Below are 4,192 nucleotides of genomic sequence, written 5' to 3'. Positions count from 1 at the left end.
AAAGGTGTCAATGTAGTCAATCCCTACAGTTTGGGCGTATCCCTTAGCCACTAGTCTAGCCTTGTATCTCTCTATACTTCCATCAACCTTATATTTTATTTTGAAAACTCATTTATATCCTATAGCTTTCTTATCACTAGGAAGATCTGTCAAAATCCAAGTGTTGTTTTTATCGAGGACCTTCAACTCAGTATTAATAGCATCAATCCAATGTTGATGTTGGATTGCCTTAGTATAACTCTCAGGCTCAATGTTGGAGCTAATGGCTAAAACATAGTTTCTATGGTTGGTGGATAATTTCTCATAGGATAACACATTGGATAGAGGGTATTTGACAGCTTTCTTACTTACACAGGAGGCATTGGTTCCTAAGGAGCAATGGTAGTCTTTTAAGTAATTAGGAGCATTCCTTTGTGTAGAGGATCTCCTTAAGTCATTATTGTCATGATCAATGGACTCATCTTGTTGGCTTAATAGGTGATCTTCAATGTCCAAAGGATGATCATCACTACTTTCTATTATGGGAGGTTCATTCTGATAACCAGCTTCATGACTCATATCATGGTCAAGATAATGATCCTTAATGCTAAAAGATGATGTAGGCAGAGACACATCATTGTCTTCCCTTACCACATTCTTACTATCATCAAAGGGAAAAATAGTTTCATAAAAGCTAACATTCCTAGATAAAAAGGTTTCTTTATTCATGCAATCAAACATAACATATCCCTTTACACCATGCTTGAATCCAAGAAACACACACTTTCTAGCTCTAGGATCAAGCTTCTTTCTGTTATTAGTAAGAGTAGAAGCAAAACACAAACAACCAAAAACTTTAAGATTTAAAAAATTAGGCTCTTGATTGTAAAGAATCTCATAGGGAGATTTCTTATTAAGTAAAAGAGATGGTTGTCTATTGATCAAATATACAGCATGAGCAACACCATAATTCCAAAAACATTTTGGTAAGGATGATTGATACATAAGGGCCCTAGTAACCCCTAGTATATGTTGATGTTTTCTCTCAACAATTCCATTTTGTTTAGGGGTTTCAACACAACTTTTTTGATGAATGATCCCCTTGGAGTTATAAAAATTCTCCAATTTGAATTCGGGTCCATTATCAGACCTTATGGTTTTTACCTTTCTGTCAAACTGATTTTCAACCATATTAACAAAGGACTGAACAAGAATAGATGTCTCAGATTTGGCCTTCATAAAGAATAACCAAGTGTGCCTAGATTTATCATCTACAACAGTAAGGAAATATCTATGTCCTAGGATGGATGGGACAAAAATAGGACCCCATATGTCCATGTGAATGAGATCAAATATGTGAGCAGATTTATTGTTATTGTCATGGAAAGATAGCTTTCTTTGTTTAGCATAATGACAAATATCACATGGTTCATTGTTGAATTTATTGTCTATAAAGGAAAACACTTTACTTAATATGGTAAGCTTGGCATTGGAGGGATGACCAAGTCTCATATGCCACAAGTCATAGTTGCTAGAATTATCAATTCCAGTTTTCTCAAAATTGTTAACTAATCTATTGAAATTGTAATGCAAATTCTTAGCACTAATGATGTATAACCCTCTTTTTGCCTCAGCTGCACCAATCATCCTCAATGTGGACTCTTCCTGCATCACACATTTGGTGTTGGTGAAAGTTAACTTGCAGTTAAGTGCAGAGGTTAATCTAGAAATCGAAATTAGATTAAAACTAAAGTTAGGAATGTAAAGGACATTGCTTAAGCACAAGTCATTTGAAAAGAAAACAGTTCCTGCAATGTTACTCACAACATTATTTCCATTAGGCAATCTAATTTGAATTGGATCTATTTTCTTGAAGGATTGGAATTCTGATAAACAGAAGCAAACATGATCAGTTGCTCCTATATCAAGAACCCAATCCTTTGATCCAAAACCACAAGTCATGAGTTGAGGGTTACCTTGACTTAAAGAATCAACATTGGTGACTTGATTTGTGACTTGATTTACTTGATGATTGCTAGGTTCTTTGATCATAGCCAGAATGGCTTTATGTTGATCAGCAGTGAAACCTCTTATGCTTTCTTTGTTGTCTTGATCACTTTCTTCATTGCAATTGACAATGTTATTAACATTGTTGTTCTACTTGTAGTGAGGGGGAAATCTGTGCTTCTTGTAACAGGTATCAACAATGTGACCAACCCTGTTACAATGAGAGCAAAAAAAAATTTTGTCATGCTTACCTCTTCCTCTTCCTCCATTGCTCATGGAACCTTTTCCTATACTGTCATTGTTGAAGGTTCCAAAACCTCTTCCTTTGGATTTTGGTCCACCAGTGTTCTCATTAGAAGTGTTGGCAAGAATTCTTGTATTATTGAATTGATCATTTGCATCTAGGAATTGTCTTTCTTGCTGGCTAAGAAGAGAGAATGTTTTGTTTATGGATGGCAAAGGATCCATAAGCATGATTTGAGATCTAACAGCAGAGTAATTTTCATTTAGACCTCTCAAGAATCTGATGACATAGTCGTTTTCTCTGTAGGATCTAACAAGAACAGCAAGATTAGAATCACACTGCACTGGACATGAAGGCAAAGGTCTGAAATTATCTAGTTCTTGCCATAAACCTTTCAGGTGGGTGTAATAGGCATCTATGGATAGATTTCCCTATCTTGCACTATAAATTCGTTCTGGAAAATCACATATTCTAAACTCATCACCCTGGTAGTATCTCTTCTTCAGATCCTCCCAAACTTCCAGAGAGGTGTCTAACCAAAGGATGCTTTGCAAGATTGTCTTGTCTATCGAATGATTGATCCATGAGAGCACAAGGTATTGCATATGTCCCATGCTCCAAATGTAGGGTCTGCTGTGCTTGGTTTTGGAAGAGATCCATCAATGAATTGCAACTTGTTCTTGGTTTTCAGAGCCATCATCATGGCTTTTGACCATGAATGGTAGTTGGTTCCTGTTAATGGAGGGGATACCAATCCTATTCCAGGATTTTCATTCGGACTCATATAATAGGGACTCAAGGGATCATTGAGGGGATTGACTAAAGCAATAGAGCTTGCCATGATATATCAGAAGGAAAAAGAAATCAAGAGAGGTAAAGAAAGGATGACAGAATATCAGAGTAAGGGAATGCGCAACAGAGCATCAATTGATGCTCTGATACCATCTTAGAAAACAAAACCCCATTGATCTATCTTGTGTGCCAAGAAACGAGAAGAAGAAGAAAATGGAGAGAACAACTTGAAGCTTAAACCTTTTATTAGATTGCAATTGAAAAGTGATACAATGAGAACGAAATTAACTAACATATATAGGTTGATTCTCAACAACCTTCCTAACTAACTAAAACAGAATTATAACAAAGACTATACTTAAAATACAAAGTAATAAAATCCCTATTGTATAAACACAATTTGCTTGACAATTAAAACACAATTGCTCAACAACTTTCTTCACTCCCTGGATTCCTGATTGTTGATCACATTCGGTCCAAGGAGAAAGGGAATAGCATTTGTCCATGTCCTTGAATTCATGATCAAAATTTGGTCTTCCATGATGTTCCAATGATATGTTAATGTATTGAGACATAAGGAGGGGATGGAATTCATGTTGAATCATCAAGTCTCTGGTCTTGATGGGAAGATTAGTGTCATGATTTACTGAGTTGGTTGAGGTGACCAAGCTTCTATCTAATGCTGCTACTTCATCCTTCCATAGCTTGTCCAGAGAGCTTGGCTTGGAATCTGCAACAATTTAGTTGCTATCTACCATCCTGCAAGAAATGAATTCATGAGATTGAATTAAGTTTAACACATGATTCTCAATATTTTAGTTAATTGATCCTAAGAATATAAAAATTATGTCCATTCTCCATTTTGATTACCTTTTGTTTACATTTCTAGTTTCAGTTGAACTCAAGTAATACATTCCAGTGAAAGTTTTTCATTGCATTCCTAAGATACTTACTAGCCACAATAGCTCAATGTTAGATAGATTAATAGCTGCTATGTAATTTTGTTTATGTCTTCCATGTTTTTCAACATTTATGTAATGTAGGTACAAATTTGAGGTGATTGAGTTTCTTTGAATCCTTTTTAAAAGGTGGCAAAGCTAACTATTTTAAGTCTGTTTTGGTGCTAAATTTGCTCTGATTATGAAAGTTTAACTTTTGCCAAAATAGAAA

Source organism: Lupinus angustifolius, unplaced genomic scaffold (assembly GCF_001865875.1).
Source record: "Lupinus angustifolius cultivar Tanjil unplaced genomic scaffold, LupAngTanjil_v1.0 Scaffold_1_714, whole genome shotgun sequence".
NCBI classification, from domain to species: Eukaryota; Viridiplantae; Streptophyta; class Magnoliopsida; order Fabales; family Fabaceae; genus Lupinus; species Lupinus angustifolius.
This window is presented reverse-complemented; position numbering follows the sequence as displayed.